Below are 20,249 nucleotides of genomic sequence, written 5' to 3' on the forward strand. Positions count from 1 at the left end.
TGTATTTTGAGTGGCTATTTTGTAATTTTTTGGCTCACATGCCCCTGTGCTGATTACCAATGCTGTAAACGGGAAGAACAGGGAATGACAAGCAATTCAAGTTAAGGAACATACAAAATGTCACAGTAATAAAGTTTACTGCCATCCTTTCAGAGGTAAATGAGGCACTAAAATACTGGCTTCTCTTTCTTATGGCAAAGATAGAAATAAAATGTAGTATGTGCCCTTTCTTGTTCTTGTTTGTTTGACATGAACAACACAAGCTTATTTTATTCTCAGTGACTAAACATAAACTTATTGGTGGCTCTTTTAAAAAGAAAAATCAGTTGCAAGACATTCAGCTGTCTGTCCTTCAAACTACTAAACTGCTAAGTAAAGACAAGAAAGACAAGGGAAAGCTGCTTAGATTTAAATATATTAATGAAGGAAAAGCTAAAGAAATCTGGGACTAGGAAGCTGACTAAAGTAGAATAGCATTTAGTTAAATACTCATATGGTTCCCACAGATTATTAAAAAGCATATGGCTTTGTGAGCTAACAGTCTGGGTCCTGTGGGTTTGTGCTATTAAGCGAAAGTGTCTTGGGAAAGGGAAGGGAAACTGAAGGCTTATTTTTCCCCCCAGACTGCAACTGCCTGCCACTGAGCCAAGTGTATTTTATTCAATCTGAGTATTGGCTTGGATTTCTGAAAAGGAAATTTTGGAAGACTGCCTCGTTCATCAAAAATAATTTAAGGTGCCACCACAGAGGCAACAGGGCTTCTCATTATTGTTTCCTGTATTTTATGATGTTGGCACTTTTTCTGAAATAATTTGAGAATTGCAGATATAATAATGTTTTGGATTGTAGAAAAATAGATATCAACAATGGAATTCACATTTCATTTTATCTAGGTTTTGGTAATATGCCTCTTCCTCAGTAAATACAGCTTTTTCTGGAAACGAAATCCTTACTCTGAACAATGGCATCATTATGTCAGGCACTTCTGTACAAAACTGAAGTATAGCAATTAGCACAAAATGAAAAAAATAATGTGGATACTCTTATAAACTTCTATGGATGATCAGTAAAGGACTTTAAAAGCACGACATACCGAACTGAAGATTTTTAAAATAAACAACTTGGACATTTCTGAGTGACAAAACCCACTTTCTGTTCCCTGCGGACATTTTCCAATTGAGCTTGCTAGTGAGAACTCAAGGAAATATTTAGGAGATGGGCAGATATGGAATCATAGAATCATTTAAGTTGGAAAAGACCCTTAACATTATCGAGTCCAACCACTAACATAACACTGCCAAGTCCACCACTAAACCATGTCCCTAAGCGCCACAGCTACATGTCTTTTAAATACCTCCAGGGATGGTGATTCAACCACTTCCCCAGGCAGCCTGTTCCAGTGCTTTACAACCCTTTCAGTAAAGATTTTTTTCCTAATATCCAACCTAAACCTCTCCTGCTGCAACTTGAAGCCATTTCCTCTTGTTCTACAAGTTGTTACTTGGGAGGAGAGGCCGACCCCCACCTGCCCTTTTCAGGCAGTTGTAGAGAGTAAGGTCTCACCCGGGCCTCATTTTCTCCAGGCTACACAACCAGTTCCCTCAGCAGCTCCTCATAAGAGCTGTGCTCCAGACCCTTCCCCAGCCTCGTCACCCTTCTCTGGACACGCTCCAGCCCCTCTATGTCCCTCCTGAAGTGAGTGGCCCAAAGCTGAACACAGGATTTGAGGGGCGGCCTCACCAGTTCTGAATGCAGGGGACGATCACTGCCCTGGTCCTGCTGGCCACACTGTTTTGGGTACAAGCCAGGATGCTGCTGGCGGCCTTGGCCACCTGGGCACACTGCTGGTCATGGTCAGCCAGCTGCCAACCAGCACCTCCAGGTCCTTTTCCTTTATGTAGCTTCACCTCTAGATGCATAGTTGCCTTGGGGAGAGGGAGCCTGGCAAATGCAGTCTTTTTAAGTGTTTCCTTTTCTGATTCTACAAATGGCACTTATGCTAAGAAACTTAATTAGAAAGAAAAAAAAAATAATCTTGCTGCATACTTTGCAGCTGCCAGTAGTCTGAGTGTAAAGCTATTTAACTTAATCGCAACAGGCCCAAGTATTTTAATTTAGCAGTCAGCAGCTGAAAATAAAGCATGGAAAGCAGCAATAAGGCAAGCTTCAAATGCTTTAAACTTAAATAGTAAAACTATTTAGAATCTCTTTTACCCTGACTAAGAGTGTCAACCTTTTAAAAAAATTGAACTGAAACTGGAGTTTGGGGAAATCTGGGAGTAAGACACTGAATCAGTGACGCAGTGATGACTCCTGGGGTGATAAAGAGGAGCGATGTTTTCATTCTTTCTCCATGTCATTTAACAAAACAAGGATGACTCTGTTATGCCAGACCGAAAGACCACATACATGAGCATTTGTGACCAAAAGTGAAGGCTGTAAGGATAAGTAAAAGCTGTAGTAAAACTTTTTCCAATTCCTCTCCCTGTGTTCAGCAATTTTCCAGATTTATATAAATTTCAGTAATCTTCAGTGGCTTTACATTTCATGAGTTTGTCCAATCTCATGTAAACCTTATTTTGAACCTGTAATATGCAGTCTAATTGCTAAAATTAACAGCTTTGTTATTAGTAGGACATTATGTGGGACTGGTGGTATAAATGAAAAAGATTCCAGTGACATTTGGTACTGTGCCTGCTTACATAAATAGAGATCTTTCCTTAAAAAAGATTGGGTAGAAACAGAGACCATCCAAAATACTTATTTTTGAGATGAGGAAACCACTTCTGGCATCAGAATGATATGATCTTTCTATAAATTACATGATCTGGAACTGGTATGTTGACAAATCTGATGGACCTCCTTTCATGATTATAGTAGAGACTATAAAATCAAGTAAATGTTAGAAATTCCTCTGAGAGAGATTGAAACAAATTTTAAGGGAATTGTTGCAAAAAACTTTTTTAGATCCATGATTTTCTATTCTATTTTTAAGTACCACTTTTGTTGAGAATGCTGTTTTAAGTAAGCTCCTGGAAGTCCTCAGTTAATTTCTCTTAAGAGTGGTCCTGGTTTCCTTTTTGAGTGAGGCAGTTCACCATTGTGCCATCTGTAATAGAGCCAGAGACAAGGAGTGATTCACAAAGTATTCGTCTCTCATGAACTAAGTGGTAGTGCTAAACTTCTTAAGGGGATAATCTGGAATTTCTTGTCTATACTATTACAAGAAAACCACTTCTCTTGTTTTTTACTGCAGGTCTGTCCTTTACCATCTTACATGTCAGAGGGCCTTTGGAACATCAAACTATTTCTTACCTGATTCAATCTGACAAAGGTGAAACATCGTTATCATCTTGGATACAAACTGCACCACAGCAGAAGCTGAGTTTACAGGTATGCTGAGAAATGCCTGTGAAAGGTGGATAGTAGCTCAGCAGTGAACAACAACAAGCAATATTTAAAATATTCAGTACCTCTTATTCCTTTGCACAGTTTAACTTTACTATACTCTTACCAATATATAAATTAACTGAACAGAAATGGCTTTCAATGTTAAACCTACCTGACTGTGACTAATTGCATGTGATCCATGTTAGGAAAGTTCTCTGGGAGCCCAGAAAATACAAGTTACCTAGTTCTTGTTGCATTTGTTACAGATGAACCATAGGATTTGGGACAAAAATAAGAGCAAAACTGATGTTCATTCTTAATTTGGAAAGAGCAGTGCATTTTAAAATATGCTTATTCATGGCAAAAGAGAAAAGAAATTTAATTTGGTCCTATCTTAAGTCTTATGACCAGAAGACGTTGATTCATGAAATGTTTTGTGATTTAGAATAAGAAATCTTTCAAAACTTTATAGATGTCTCAATCATATCCTAGTGAAGAGAGTCTTTGGGTGGGACTGAAATTCTCTTACTTAGTCGTAATTCATTTTTATTAATAACTTTAGTGTATAATGATACCAGGAAGGAAACCTGGGCATCCATTTGTGGATTTCTTCAGTTCAAGGATTTATCATTCAGACTTAATCTCTGTCTCACCCTGTGTGTATTATGATTTTAACATCTACTGCTTTTTGCTTATTACTGTTAATGTTGTAAAACAGACTCCTGGAAAGAGAAGCTAGAACAAGTAAGTCTCATTTAAAATAGTTATTTGGGCAATCAGGCCCCCAAAAAATAAAAGAAAGAAGAAAGGAGTGAAAAAAGTAGAAAAAACATGTTCAAGGCCAGTAATATAATCATAATGTGAAATGGAAACGAAAGCTAGCATTTTAACTGAAGTTCCATTTTGTTTTCTGTTTTCCTGCCTGCAGTTTTCGTCTTTATCATCTAAACATCAAACATGCTCCACTTTAGCCACTCTGTGACTGTGGTAGTTGAGGGGAGGTGTCTTTGTAACTGAAAATAGCAAACAGATTGGTTTTGATATATCACTGGAGCTGGAATAATTCATTAAAGAGTGAACCTGTTGGCCTCAAGCAGTAAGTAGTATGTGTGATTTCGTGAACATTCTATTCTGTGCCTCATGAAGGTCAATAATACTGAATCATACGTCTCTGAAAACATAAAGGACACAGACTTCAGTATAGAGGCAATAGTACAAGTGGTAAGCATAATCATAGCACAAACCCAAACAATATAAAAAGGTTGCAACAGATTGTAACTTTGGTGCAGTAAACCTTCTTGTGCCTAGGTTTACTCTGTATGCAGAACTTGTGAGATTACGGAAATTAGATGAGGTGTAGTAGCTGTAATGTCTTATGACTTTTAAATTTTTAATTACATTTTGTTCTACATGCACTAGCAATAATTATTCTCCACTGGGGTTGGGTAAAACCATGGATTCTCCCACCCAATAATTTGAAAATGCGTAATGCCACCAACATAATTCATGAGATTGTTTTGCACACTGAATTAGTCAGATACAGTTGACAGCCTCTCTGGATTGAGAAATAGAGTCATGTAGTAATGGGCTCTAGTAATTTATGAATTTACTGTGCAGGGTTATAATCCGTATTTTGGATTTTCAATATCTTTCTGCTTCCTGTACTACTTTATCCTGGAGTTTCTTTAATCAGGAATTCATTTTCTCATGTTTAGAGCAATAACAAATGTTTCAATAGGACTAGATAAGCTGGGTGGATTTGTCTGGAGCCAGATTCGATGACAGCACTCTAGATAATTTAGTTTTCATCCTATTTTTCTTTGCTAAGATGTTTTTAAGTAAATACATTAAAACAGGCTTTCGTCTTAAGAAAAGCCTAATAAGATTAAAAAGCTGGAATTCTGTGGATGTTTTGTGTTTTCTTCTGCACCCCTTTCAAGATGATGATAAACTGTCTTGAGTCAACTGTCTACAACAAAATTCTGTCTTAATTTTTATGAATGCTGTGACTGTCAGCTGTTATGTTAAAGTGTTGAAGTAACATAATTTCAATCTCATTTTCCAAAGTGACATTGGCAATGACCATGTATCCCATTGTCTTTCACTGAGATCCAGAACTCATCTGTAGCTGTGTAAAAGCTACGTGGTGGAATAATGAGAAACTTACAAAGCCATAAATTTATGTGGTAAAGTGTCTGATTTCCCTAAAAGCTAAATAGTCAGCTTTTGTGGTGTAGAGCTCTGTTAAATGCCTTTGTTGGTGTCTCTGTCGGCGAAGTGGGTCAAGGGCTGACAGAAGGAAGAATCCTCCATATCTTCAGGATGTAAAAATTTTGGGATGGAGTTGTTGCTGGTATTCATCTCTCAGGAAAAATAATGTAATACATATGGTTCAGCCATAGGAGTAGGGAGCACAGGCTACTTGCCCGCCATGCTGTGATTTAGATGAAGTTCCATCATGTGGAATCAAAGATTCACATGAAACACCTACTACTCTTGAAATACATTTAGAACAATGTTTGTGTCAACTAAATTAATCTGCCATTTTGAGTCCACATTGAGCAAAATTATTTATCCTAACATAAACCATTTGACTGATTAATTTCACAACTCCTTTTACTGTTTCTTTCTTTGCTTTTCATTTTGTTTCTTTGCCTCTCCTGGACAATCATAGGTTTCCCTGTCTTTGAAATTCCAATAGTAAAGTTTTTAATGAAATGGGGAGAATGTTAAGGTTTGTGAGAGTAAAGCATAACATCACCTTAATTATTTGCATCTCAAAAGCAAATTACATACATAGTTATTTTTAACTGTAATTAATGACATGTACATTTCACAACAGCTTATTATTTAGATTTTGAAGTAAGATGGTAAATTCTAGTCAGTAGTCAGCTTTATTCTTTTTGTCTCCTGAGGGAGAGACTTTGCTGTGTAAAATCTTCCATTAGCTGTTACACAAACAAACCACGTGGCATGCTTACGGTATGCCATTATTGCATAAGTTCTTGCATTTCATATCTGTCAAGATTCCTACCTTCCTTTTCAGTTGGCAGCCTGTTACCTTTGCAACTGTTAAAGAAAGCTCCTCTATTTCTACCCTAGAGCCATAATTACATATAAGCCTTGAGCCAGAGATAAGCCTGTGCTAGCAAAATGTTTGTATGTATCTTGGAAACATAGTATCAGAATGGTGTTATCTGAGTTCCCATATTACGTGTGGTAGAGGTAAACCCAGTAGCCTTATTCTTCCTCAGAGCAAGTGATTATCTTTATCTGATTGATTCTCCAAAGAGTTGCCAAATTCAAGAGCTGTTTGATAACCAGTGAAAGGGATGTTGATGACAAAAGTTACAAGTCCAAGTTTCCAATCCAACAAAAGATGTTTAACATGTATAACTAAAACAAACGGACAATTCCTATGTTGTTTGCTGGATTTGGGCTCAAAAGCTTAAGCTAAATATCTTGAAAGTTGTGGATTTTACTCTGATTTGTATGAATTATATGGGGGGGCAGGGGAAAGATTAATATTAAAGTTCTAATGGGCATATTAACTTGGTCATCATGTGTAGATATTATATTTACATATTTTGATTGGTTTTGATAGCAGCATAACAATATATTGCTACCTAATCTGTAAAAAAGGGAAATTTCATTGCTTAAGCTTTTATTTCTGTTTTTGTCAGAAAAAAACAAAACACTTCAGTGTCTATAGATGTTATAGTGTATATTTGTAACTAGGTGTTTACAAATGTCAGTTATAGAGAGTTTCTTCTCTGAGCACTTACAGAAATGGCAAGACTGTATATGGACACTTCTTATCAAACACTGCTTTTCCATCTCAGGTGGAGTAAGACTGATGGATGGACATAATAAAGTGAGGAGAACACTAGTTTCTGCCATGCAGCACTCGCCAAGTTTTCTGTCCATCAGAGCAGAAAGAGTTAAAAAAAATTCAGACCAATGTTACCTCACCATCCCCAAAGTGGAAGGTGGCACATGAGAGGAAAAGGTGGACCGCATTCATAAAGCCTGTCAAGGTTTTTGGGTGCTAAATGATGGGAAGGTGGGAGAAGGAGAACAATGGAAGGCAGCAGAATTTTATTTTCATTCTACCAAAAATAAAAATAGATAAACTTTAGGCTGCTTGGTCTGAACTGTTTTCCATTAACGTAGATGGAAGCCATAGGACTGGATGTATATCACAGCCTTCAGCTAATGATGATGAGAAGCACTTGTTAGCATATTAATTAAATTTTGTAGGGTGAGAGAAGCCTAGTGATCTAACTTATGCACACATATGAGTGCTTGTGAAATACATGGTTTTTCTTTTTCTTTTTTTTCCCAACTAATGTGATGATTGCTATCTGTTAGAATTTTAATATACAGGTTTTTATTTGGTTTTAGCTTCCCAGACCTGTTAGAAGCCATTTCAGAACAACTGATTGAACGTGGTGTTCCATTCTGCCAAGCAGTGAGTCCAAATGTGGTATGACTTTTTTTTCTTGAGATGACTGGCCTTCACCGTTTTCTTCCTCAGGACAAGCAAAAGGTAAGAAAGACTGTCTCCATGGAGCTACCCAACTGATGCATGATATTGATAGCTGAGGGTTTGATAAAGAAGAAAATATATTTCACTGTTAGCCAGGAAAGCTTTTTATGTGTCTGAAGTTCTATAAGGTAGTAGTACATGGTCAGGCTCAGGGTTGCAGAATAATGTTTAATATAGGATGTTCACTGAAAGAAACTGAGGAACATTCCGCCACTGTGTCCTAGATGTTTTTTGTATTGTCTGCTCCCTCTGAAGGGCTTTTCAAAGAAAAGAAGTGATTTGACACAAAGGGAAACTGGGATGAGAGAATTACTAGAGGAGAAAGGATGGATTCACTCATGTATTGATTTAAATAAGAAAACTCCTAATTTATTTTCCAGTACTTAATTTTAAATCCAGTTATGATTTTTCTGGCAGAACAGCTGTACCTTGAAAAATGTTGATTTAACATACACGTATTTCATGTCAATTCATCAATATTTGAAGGGAAACTGGACAGGTGAGCCAGCTGGCATGAAATGAAGGATGTCAAGCTGGTTGGCTGGGAGGTGTTGTGGTTATTCAGAACTCCGAGTTCCCTAACTGGCAGCTGTGCAGGCTGTCCAGTGCTGCAGGTTGTCTCATGTGCTGGCTGCCTGGCTGGTGGCGGCTGTGTGCCTGCCCAGTGCACAGCAATGAGGCTCATCATAGGGATAATTTTTTGTACCTAAAATTTTCTGTGTCTGAGGGATTCTTTTGAATGTGAAACCAGTAAGTGCATACTTAAAATGCAGTAAAATTAAATCTATTTTTAAAAGCTGGTAGCTTAAAGCCAAGTAAAAATATAGGAACAGCATAAAAAAATAACTTGTTTCTTCAATTAGAAATACCTTCAGTAGGTATGATGGATTTTGCTTATTCTGGCAGTGTGCTTTTCTGGTGTCATTAGGCTCCTTGTGGCTAAGACCACAATGTATTTAAAGGAACTGGAGTTACTAGGAAAGACATTACACGAATATATGACTAGTAGCATTGAGATCGATACAATGAGTCATAATCTCACAACATCTGCATATATATTAGTGCTTCCTTGTGTTAGATTCGGGGATTTCAAATTAAGTAACAGGTGTGATACAGGAAAAAAAATGATCCTAAGCCGTGTAAGCTGAAAGCATATAGGATGTATAGGAAAACCTTTGAGAAAGAAACACGGTATTTATGCTCTTCTTTTTATTGTGTTATTTCATCTGACTAAAAAAATAAATCACATGGCTTGTAGTGAACATTTGGAAAAGGTCAAAGTAGAAATCTTTCAATACTGGCTAAAATTTCTTAGTATTACATAAAAAGTATGCAGTTTAAATTGTGCTTTTCTCTGCTTTGTTAAATCTTTGAAATTGGAGATACATGCTTGCGTTCTTGCATTAAAATGGAGATATATGTGTATATATACGCTCTCCCTGCTGGAATAGCTTTCAAGAAAATTCTGCATGTCTTGTTTAAATATACCAATTGGATTCTATTTCCTTTCAATTTCAAGAAATTAGTGCTGCTCCAGTAGTCATAGAAACTGAAAATAAGAACAGACTGTTGAATATAACCATCAGCAGAAATTCTGAACACTGAATACAGTTCTCCTAAGTTCATACCTACGTAGGAATCTAAAAGAACATTTCAGAAGTAAACTCTGTTAGCAGTCTATCAAATGTAGTAGCAGCAATTAGTCTTAATGGTAGCAATTGTTAGGACTTAAGTGAAAGGCTGCTCTGCATTTCTTTCTACCCTCTCCCAAACAAATAATTGCGATATGTTTTCTGACACTAACAAAAATCCCTCTGATATGTAACCCACTACCGTTTATGCCTTACAAACCAAAGAAAGATAGGAGTTGCAAGTACTCTTCTGCAGTGTAGATGAAAACTTTTGTTGTGAACATGCAGCCTTATCTTAATATCAGAAGTATCAAAATTGGGTATTGGAACTCCATGTTCATAGGCTCTAAAAATGAATTAGCCATCTGTAAAATATGTAAACAAGAATATATCACATTTGTACTTCTAAATACTGCAACTACAGACACAGATGAAGTAATTGCATATGAAATTAGTAATCATATGATTGTGTGGAATTGCTTGATCTGATTTGCATGCTTGACTGAAGAATTATGCACGTGAATCAAGCTTAGTAAATAATTCATACCTTATCCTATAGCTAATTAATTTAACATCATTTTTCTTTTCTGCAATTTGTGTAGGAGTGCAGTATTCTCTTGAAATTAGCGGTCTTTCCATAATAATTACCAATATCAAGGAATAAGTTCTGGTTTGCAAACTTTTCAGTGCAGAGTAACTATTACTCATTCAATATTGGAATAGTGTTGGCTAGCTCTAATTGGTCACGCAAACCTCCTCCTTTTTCTGTTTTTCTCACTTGATTAAAATAATGCTTGGTTATAGACTACAGGTGTGAGTACATGCTCTAAAAAAAGCTTTTCTGCATATATTTAATATGCTCCTCTTGTCTCTAAGTCACAGCCTTTGATGTCCTAGAGAGTCAAAATAATTGGTTATGGGGAGGGAAACTAAAGATCAGCAGCTTGGTTATTTGCCATAGCAAATACCTACAATGAAAATTAGTACTGGAAAAATATTTTCATGGATTTAACAGTGGAATTTGGCTTCAGGTAAATCATTAGATACCAGTAAGATTCACAGTATTTTATGGCATCTGCTGCTATAAATTGGGCAATTACTGGCATCTAATGCTATCGCAGAAACTGCAGTGAATTTATTAATAGGTTATAGGGTTGACTACTGGGGCTTGTCAATACAAGAGTAACCTAAATGAAAAGGTTCACTAGCAAGTGAAGGAGGGTGTGTGAAAGGCCCTTCCACGTCTGTATTTGCTATGTCCTTCAGAACCTTGGGGCAAAACTGAAAGAATACTAAATATTGTAAAGGATTACATTTCTATTCCAGAAGGCTTGAAATGTAAAACTTGGACTGCCTTTCGAGAAACTCCTTGCAGTATGGTACAGAGTCCTTAAACTTTTGATAGCAGTTGCAGTAATTTGGACTACTGTCTGGATTATTTGCCAGATTTTCATAACCAGGAAATACGTCAAAATAAAATTTGGTGATAGGCAAGTAAATAGCAGGACATTAATTTCTCTGTTACTCTGATATTCCATGAAATGAGACCTCTGTAATCTTTTCATCTTGGATTTCTGTATTTATTTAGTTCAAAGGTCATTTAGCTAGAAGAAATGTGTTCCTGACAATCTTTTTAAACTGATCTAGAACAGAGCCATCTTTTCATGGACTCAGACTGTCCTCAGGGATTAAAACTCGTAGTATTGCGAACTAGTGCTAATTCTGTGCCAACAAGATAATGTATCAAGCATGCCTGAATTTCCCAGTGTAAATGCAGCCAGGAGTTAGCTTCTTCTTATGGTCTAAAATTTGTCAACGTTGTCAAATTGGGGTTTGACTCCTGTTTATGCTGGTCTGGGAGCAGAGTTCGATCTGTACAGCTGGAAGTATGAAAAATGCTGAATGTTTATTGACAAAAGTAGTCTCTACTGCTGAGGTAAGAGTACTGTTTCGAGTCCAGAACAGGTTGGGATATGCCAGAAGGTATATGTATCCCCAGAAGCTATAGCTTTTTTTTTTTTTTTTTTTTTTTTTTAAGACAATTGATATAGTTGCAACAATTTCCCTAATTAATACTGAAAAAAACCCATAAATGTTATTAGTATAAAATTTCTCTGACAAGAGAGGGATCAGTCTTTACTGGGAGAGGTATTTCAAGTGAAATCAACATTCTTTTAATGAAATGTATTTTAACTTAATAGATGAATAAGGATTTTCTTGGGCGGGGGGACAAGTTTTGAAATAACTTTCTAATGTTAAAGAAGAGATGAAGGAATAATCCTAGCAAAATCTTCAGTTTTGCTGTTGCAGTTCAAATAGTGAAGGAGATTAAAGAGCTTTTTATTGTGTATCAAAGGATACAGCTTTGTGGTCAGACAGAGCTCTAAGTTCTAGTCTAAGATTAGTAAATATGCAAATGCTCAATCTTAAATAGAAAACCTGGAAGAATTCAATCCTTAGCTTATGCAATGGAATGTTTGTTTGAAATGACTAGCGTATTCCAACTTAATAAGTTGTCATGTTGTAAAACTTGTCAAATTCAGACTGCTTGACGGCTGTTGCAGTTGAAAAGCTATTTCAGCAAAGTACAAATTACATGTTTGTGCTCTTTTTGAGGCAAACAACCATTCTGAATATCAGGTGAAAAAAGTAATAAGGATGCAAAGTGCCAGTTATTTATGGCATATCATTCTCATGAAACAGTGGGTGCCCACACTTGTGGTCTCACATATTTCTCAAGTGCTGCAGGTCACTACTTCATGTTTTGTGCAAGAAAAAGATGGGACTTAGCATTCACTAGTGCTCTAGAACTACAAATGGCTTTCCACATGCTACAAGTCACATCAGTTCTCTGTGATGTTAAATATTTTTTATAATCTCATTTTTGCAAGTAGGGAGGTTCAGTCAGTCTTTGAAAAAGAAAAAGGTAGAATGACTTGGTCAAAATCACAGTGAGAGCTAGGCTAGTGGGTGGTAGCACAGAGTACCAATTTTCAGTGCACTTTCTGTAGGACAATGCTCAGAGCTATATAAAATTGGGACATCTTCTGGAAATCTTATGCATAATAACATAGAAATTTAATTTGCATTTTACATTTTCTTTAAAATAAAGTATCTGATGCAAAGTCATCCAGTACTAGATTTTTTTTTTGTTTTTGAGTACGAACAGATATTTATGAAGAAAGATGTCATGTGTATTGAAAATATCTCCAAGCATTTTGTTGTCACAGTTGTTTAGCCTGAAAATAGGCATTTAGTTAACAGATTTTATCAACTCTCCAGGCTGCAGTCAGGAAGTTCAGCAGAATGCAACTGACAGTTATAGGTACTTTTTCTTGAGGGAATGTATTCTACCTGTGGGGTTCATTTCAAGGTGTCATTTGAGAAATTTCTTTAAATGTATGAAACATTTTAATAGTTTGAGTCCTGATTTCCTCTGAGAATGCACTCTTTCTTATGGCATAGTTGCAGGATGAAATATTTTAACTACGGAGCATACATAGCACCAGCAGATTTGTAAAAATATTACAGTGTTAAGAATATCATAGTGAAACGTTTTGTTTGGGCATTCCCACTGGACAAGAGATCTAATGCCTTCCTTTAGTTTAAGGGGGAGGAAATACTTTCAGTCTTCTTAGGTTTCCCAGTTTAGTGAAGTGTGGGGTTTTGTAAATTTTTGAGGGTCTTTATTTGAAATTTTATGAAACACCCCAATGCATCTGTGAGCTCTTCATGTCGGTTTTATTATTAATGCAAGTCTAATACTTTATATATATTGCTTTGTTATAAAGCCACTTGAGGAACAAGATGTACGTACATTCAGTGACAGTCTGGCTTGTTTATTTTGAATTTGTATCTTGATAGGGAGGGTGAAGGGTGAAAAATCAATTTGCAGACCTTTTCACTAAGAAAATACTGCAGAGAAATTATTCCACTGCAATCTACTGCTCATGAAGGGAAGCAGCTTAGAGAAATCTTTACAACCAAGGGACTCTTTAACCCAGTGAAGCAGGAGGCTATGAAATCTTCCCTGGGTTAGAAAGGGAGGCTTATAAGATCGGGATTTCAGTTAAAGAAGTTTGCTGTGAATTAGCAGGTGAATAATTTTTCTGAGTTTATGCATTTTGGTTGAAGTATATAAAAATTCTCCCTTCCTGGGGACGTAACTGCTGATATTGTAGATTCAGTTTTTTTGTGTGTTCCCATTTTGCATTTTTAGAATTTCATTGGGACCTGCCGATCTTGCTGATCGACACCCAAAACATCCGGGTAGTATCTGTTCTGTGCTAAGAGTTCTGCAGAGCTGATTGTTGGCCTAAAAGATAAGATATATTTCTAGCATGTTTTATGCCTAAAATGTGTGACATTACTGTTGCTCTTATAGTCAGGGGTATAAAAATGATATTGCTACCAGAAAGAACACTAAAAATGTGATAGAGTAGATTGACATTTGTGTGAGGACATCCATTGTAGCTGTGTCAGACCAGATTAGGCTGTTCAGAATAGAGAGGTGATGATCAGTTGAATTACTTATCCTCCCTCTGTTTTATAGAAAGGCTTAGGGCTGGAGGGGAACTGTAGTACAACTGTAGGATGCAGAAATATTGCCGTTGTGAATTGCCCAGTTAAAATTTAGATAGGTAACATTTCCAGTCAAAACCTGAAGTTCCCTCTCCTGCTGTTTCTTCCCTTTCCACTACCATTAAAGCTATAAAGACCTTTCAGTTCTTTTCCAAACGGAAACCAGATTAATAGTTAGTCCGGATCATTTCAATCATCTGATTTACAGTGTGGCTTCAGAAATGGCTTCGTCACTGCAGCTAAGAGGAGGGAGCTGACGTGTAACGGGAGGAATGAGTGCTCAGGCCCAGTGATATCGAGGGCTTCTTAACCCAAACTCAATGTCTCAAGACGCCACAGCCCTCAGACGGTACCTCTGTTTTCCTTAATACATGTAAGTGGGACGGGGTGAGGATCCTGACCCATATCCTGCCCTCTTTCCTACAGACAGCAACCTCCTTAGAGAAGGACTTTCTTTCACTGTGTGCTTTGAACAAATTGGGAACTTCTCTTCTCTGGAGCCTCTGTGAATTTTAACAGATCAAGGAGAATATTTAGGTTGATAGATATTTGGGAAATGTTAAACATAATTTTAATAAACCTGCTTATATAAATATATTGCAGTAGCTTTATACATTTGATCTGTTTCTCTCTTTTTTTTTTTTTCTTAAAGGAAAACCTTTATTTATCTTCCGATTTTATGGGAAAATCTCTCTTAACTGCCTAACTATTTACAGCTTCTGTTATTGTCACACCTAATCTTAGAAAATGAGACAACAATTGAATATAAACTTGTTTTAGATAGTGTTTCTGTTGATATCTTTACACCATTTTCATTTTTTTTGTTTTGCAACAACATGCACCAATGTTTTAGGAAATGTTAAGTTCCTTGTTACAAAATCTTCTGTCTTCTTCGCTCCAGAAGTGTTTATAAGGGAACCAACACAGCTACGTATGAGCTCCACAGAGAGATCATTTGAGTTCTGTTAGTTTGGGCATAATTTTTTAGAAATAAGACTGGTTTTCTGCCTGTCTTTCCTTGATCTCTGAGGAGAAAATTATGTATGCAGAGGAGCATTTCCAATTATAAATTATTCCAGGTTTTCAACTGACTGGTTTGAGGCTTGATATTCTGTCATGATTCAAAGATGAGAGGATTAGGTTCAACAAACCTTTCTTTTAACAGCAGGTAAGCAGATAAGCAGTACAGTAAAGTGAGATAGTTACTGCAACTTAAGTGGGATTTTGCATATGGTGAAATAATTTTTTGACAGTTACTCTGAATTTGAGATGCAAGCCAGAGAAATAGTGGAAAAAATATTAAGCTTTTTCTATTTACTGTATTGTCAGTAGAAAAGCTGTTCCTTATCATAGCTGGAAAAAAAATGTCCTCCACAAACTTAAGCATTTGAAATTTCACGTGAATTTTGAATAAACAAACATACAAATGCTGAAACTTAAATAGAAGACTTCTGAGAATAGAGTCCTTATCTTATGTAAACTTGCAAGCTACAGTGAATGGTTGTTTGAAATGTCTAGTGTATTCCATCCTGTAAGATGTGGTTTGCTGTGTTAGATTAAACAAGCAATGAAGTGAGATGAAATAATGCAGGACCACTGGTATATGAAAGTAGACAAAAATATTTCTCGTATGCTCAAGATGTTAAAATATTTCTTATACTACACCTGGCTGAGATCGTCAATATAAGAGAATGTGGCATAATGGGGATTTGAGCTCCATGGTTCAAGAGGGGTTGCCCTAAGGTAGACCAAGACTTTTAAAGTACTTTTTTCCTGGCTACCCTGGGGGAGTCAGGGGGGAAAAGGGAAAGATAGGGCCTGACATATTCATGCTAGTGCTGAGGGATGGAACGGGAATGTAACTTTTACTGGTGGATGAAGTCTTTTCTTTCAATCCCAACTCCTTGATGAGCTCCTGTTTCACTCGGTGTAGCATTTCCCGCCCTGGCAGCAAAGGCAGGAGTGGGGAGGGGATCAGCTAGGGCTGTGGTTGGGGGTGCTTAGGCCCTGGGTGGTCATTCCATAGCACCAGGCAAGCACCTGCTTTGTGCACCCCTAGAACCAGCCTTGGTTGTACCAGCCAGGTGCTTTTCTCTTCTCCCCACTCCTTCAAATAGGTATCTTTCTATATAACCACACATGGGCCGTTCACTCACTTTTGCCTTCAGTAAATTGTAAAAATTCCTTAAAAATCAGCGTAATCCAGTATTTTCGGACAAATAAAACCAACAGTCTCATTCACCTGACTGGCATAGACACGGTGTTATGTGAAAAGTGGGACCACATGGAAAGCAAAGTTAAAGGGAGAAAAGGGTCTGCTTGTAAGATCTCAGGTGAATGGTATTTGGCCCTGAGCTAATGTGACTGCATTTTTAAAAAGGCAGGCCAGATTATGAATGTTAGATTTCAAACCTTAAATATATGCTTAGCTGTTTTCATGATATCACTGTAGCCTTGTTTCTGTTTGCTGATGAAATACATGAGTAATCAACATAGCACTTATTTCTAATACCATGCTGAAGTTTTTTTTCACAGATTTACTATTGACCATAGACAGTTTGTGAGCAGAAGAGAGTTCAGTCTTTTAGCAACATCTTATTAAATCTTAAGTTTAAATCTACATATTTGTGGTGTGGAATCAACATGTTAGTTTTGTGAAATCTGTATAAAACTGGTGTATCAGAGTAAGTCAGGTCTATTAACATCAACCAGAGATTTATTCTTTTCTTTTACAGAGGTTTTTGTATGGAGGGGTCCAGGTTTTTCACACTGCTCTTTTTTTCTAAACCTTGAGATGAATGACAGTAAGAAATATATTAATCCATTTCAGTCAAAAGGATTCAATAAGAGATCCATATAATTTATTTTCTGAATCCCCCTACTTCATATTAATACCTAACCATCTAACAAAAATGTTACGTTGCCTTAGAATAAAAGCTATTGCTGTGTAAATGAGAAAGGGGAAAAAAGAACTCTTGTCACTTGCCACATAGCCTCGTTTGAACTTTGGTGTCTTGTGGGACCACTCCTAGTTTCTTATGTACATTGCTATTAACTAAATCTGTAGCCAGGAACAAGTTACATAGTCATCAGCAATAATTTGCAGAATTGCCTGAAAACAAACTTTATTAGGAGTTCACTTTAATTTGTTCATTCTCATCAAGCAATTTCAACAACACTTGCATTAAGAAAGTGGTATTTATCTCCCATCCTGTTCTGGTCAGAGTATTGCGCAGTTTGACTAACCTTGTAATTCATGTCTCTGACACCCATCTTCTATGAAGATCAGCAAATATTCCTCAGGAAGACCTCTGATGTGACAAAAGCCAACAAAGCTGAGAAGGATAGACTGTCAAATAGCAATGTGATAAGTATGCTTAATTTTCAACAGTTAGCTTATAATCCTGTGGCTTTCCATAAATACTACTAGATGTGAGTACGAATTTGTCACTTACTGTTTTGGATTCTAATGAAGCCAATATATTCAGCGCGCTAACCTAAAGGATAATAAGAACAAGAACTGAAATATTCTTTATAGCTGTGGGGATAAGAGACACCCCCACCCCGCCACCCACAATAGTCTTTTAGTAGTTTGCAAAATTTCCAGAGGCTGTAGGATAAAGCCAAACCTCTGTAGGTGTTCCTCATGGATGTTGTCTATGAAGACTAAACCAATTGAATTAAACCCTTTCCAATATGGTAAAGGAAATGAGATATTAAGGAAGATTCAAATGGTGGAAGTGACTCTGACTACGATAAAAAGAGGGAACAAACCCAGATTGAATACATGGCAGCTCTTACGCCTTGAAAAGTTCTTTCTGTAGGACGTGAGGGCAGTAGTACACTTCCTGGAGAAAGAGGTGCATTTCTGTCTGAAAAGAAATAATGAGGACCTGAGTTGTAAAGAGAATGGTTCCTTGACTTGCTGTAAAGGGGTCAGAATGTTTCCTGTGAACTTATTTTCTTCTTTGCCAGTGGCCTTTTCAAGAAAAAAGGTAATATTTAACATTTTAAGCATTTTATTTTTTCATGTAATATTATTCAAAATTTCATAGTAATTACCTCAACAATCTATGATTCAATGACAGTCAAAGGTTTTTTTAATGTAATTTCTGACTTTAATAATTCACGGCATAATTATGATCTCAATTTTCATATAAACACACAAAAAATTAATTACAGTGGCAATGTTTCAAAACACGTCTTTTTTTGAAAATTGTTTCTTTTGAAAAGAAACATTTCTTGTTCATTCACATGAAGCAATTTCAACAATACTTTCACTAAGGAATATTCCACTCCATTAAGGAAGGCTCCCCTCTATTTTAATTTGAAAATAAACATTTCTTTTGAAAAGACAGTGGATGACTGAGAATTGGCACAGGTTTCCCAGAGTTTTCCATCTTTGGAGATATTAAAAAATTGTCTGGTCATGGTCCTGGACAACTTTTTTCTAGGGGACCCTGCTCAAGCAAGCATGTGACAAGATGACTTCCAGAGGTCAGTCTACCTCAGCCATTCAGTGATTCTGTGAAAAGTCAATTAATTATTTCAGAGTACTCAAAGCAACAATGTCTAAGTAAGTGCTGATCCTGTAGTACAGTTCTCTCTGCTTTTCACAGGCCACTTAAAATTCTGGGTTTTCCCCTTCTTTGATTTGTTCACCTCTTTTTGTCTCCATTTTTTCAGTGTGCCCATCATTTTTGTTTCCTTTCTTTTTCCTTTTTTTTTGTTTTTATGTTTATTGAAATGTGTCTTCTGTCTTGTTCTGAATGCAGTAAGTCTTGTGGCTCTCCTCTGGTAAAGAATTTAAAAACTTCCTGCTGTGGATCCCATCCTTGCAAATTTCATTCTTGCCTGTGAAGAGCTTCAGGGTTTGTTGCTTTGGGAATTAAAGTTCTGTACCAATCTCACTGAAAACTAGTGACAAAGTTTAATAACTAAATGCAGGATCAATCCATCACAATAGGCAGAGAGTGATACAGCATAGCTATCTTGCTACAAAAAGCAAAATTTGATTTGGTGTAAATCCTGTTTTTCTTTTTTCCTTATATTTTTTTCTTCCATGACATTAAAATTAGAAATTAGAAACATACAGTGGTCAACTTTCCAGAAAGCCTAATGAGGTTTGCTACTGAATAATTAATGAAAATGACTGGTATCAAATCTTGTCAAAATTACAGTCTCCTTGCCAGGCTTGGTATACCTGCAAAGAAGTGAAAATAATATCAAACTTTCCAACTATAATTTAATTATGCTATTAATATTACCTCAGCTTTACCACTTTATTGGTATAGACTTGTTGGTCTTTGAAGAAAAATTAGTTTATACTTTCCTTCTGATTCTGTTTATTTCAATAAATTGCAAAATGTGAGCCTAATCAACCATCAGACATTCAGCTTAGTTGCATTTAATTTCTTCAATAGAGCAAGCATATAATACCTGATGTGCCAAAATAGACATTTCATTAGTTTACATTCTGAATGCACACAGAATAAATATTTATAAACTCAGTGCAGTCTGAAATATTTACCAAAAAGTGTAGTTTTTCCCAAAACACTGGAAAAGGCAATATTAAGATCCTTGCAAATTTGTTCCAAGGACTGGACTTTTTTTTGTGCAATGTGAAAGGATGAAGAGCTGTAAGAGAAAGCTATAAGAATTGTTCTATATTAACTTCCCTTTTCCTTCTACATGGCTAATATAGCAACAGAACATACTCGGATATGAAGAATATGCCTTGAAAATTATATAAATGCAGCCACAGCAAGGCAAAACATATCTTTGTACAACAAGGTTCTGTTTATTTTCCTCAAACTGCGCTGCATACTGGCACATCATGATGTTGGAGAATATTTGTTCTAGAAAATTTATGTAATAGTTTCTGCAATGAAATCTATGCAAAACGCTTATTGTAAGGTAGGTATATGTAGTCTGCATGTCTTTGTACCTTTTAATTGTTTTGTAGGCATCTGTCTGTTCTAACTTTAAATTTACTGTAGACGGTTATGACATTTAGATATCTGATGATCACCATATGATCCAGTGCTGCTTTTAATGAAGAATTCTTTCAGTATTCCAATTTTTATTATTTTGTACCA

The 20,249-nt window shown here is 36.4% G+C and overlaps 1 long non-coding RNA gene across 12 annotated transcripts in view; it reads left to right on the forward strand.

Moving 5' to 3' along the window:
- LOC121094466 overlaps nt 1-20,249 on the forward strand; it is a 261,158-nt gene that overhangs the window by 104,914 nt on the left and 135,995 nt on the right. For all 12 annotated transcript variants that reach the window (XR_005829849.1, XR_005829847.1, XR_005829846.1 and 9 more), the window contains 3 exons: nt 3,257-3,393; nt 4,319-4,486; nt 7,795-7,939. This is a non-coding gene — a long non-coding RNA (uncharacterized LOC121094466). The remainder of the gene's footprint in view (nt 1-3,256; nt 3,394-4,318; nt 4,487-7,794; nt 7,940-20,249) is intronic.

This window comes from Falco naumanni, chromosome 10 (assembly GCF_017639655.2).
Source record: "Falco naumanni isolate bFalNau1 chromosome 10, bFalNau1.pat, whole genome shotgun sequence".
Lineage (NCBI taxonomy): Eukaryota > Metazoa > Chordata > Aves > Falconiformes > Falconidae > Falco > Falco naumanni.